Here is a 576-nt window from a genome sequence, read left to right on the forward strand (position 1 = left end):
TGATGTTACACAGATCACTTCAGCACTGCATCATGTATAGATCCAATATGTGACTAAACAAGTGTAAAATGAATTAGGACACTACAAGAAAGATTTAAATTTCCAATGTATCAAATGTCACTTGCTGAGCAGTTCTCACCGATGAAAATGACTCCTCGTCTTCCTCTCCTGTCCTCTCTTTCTTACATCTTTCTCCATCTCTGATGGTGTCATATATTAGCTTTTATTCCTCTCTCTCCCTGGGAAATACAACTGTGCAGACACACTGTGGGCCAAACAGAACAGAAATTTGTATTTTTGCTGATATTTGTCACGCTGTTAGAAAAGTTGCATTTGAAATCACCCGTCACTTAAAAAACCTTACTGGCTTTATTGCTGCTCCTCTTCTGTAGTGGTAGCTAGATGCTGAGTACATCGACCAGTAATAAGGATGAAATGTGCTTACTATTCCCTGGAATAGCCTCCCACTGTCGTTCTCTAAAACCTAAAAGAGAATTATGGATTTGATCAACTGGTCTCTGAATGCTATTGACACCCTTTTCTCAACGAGAAATCTGGGCTCGGGAGAGCCTGAGT

Source organism: Pundamilia nyererei, unplaced genomic scaffold (genome assembly GCF_000239375.1).
Source record: "Pundamilia nyererei isolate P.nyererei 1_Seehausen unplaced genomic scaffold, PunNye1.0 scaffold00151, whole genome shotgun sequence".
Taxonomy (NCBI): domain Eukaryota; kingdom Metazoa; phylum Chordata; class Actinopteri; order Cichliformes; family Cichlidae; genus Pundamilia; species Pundamilia nyererei.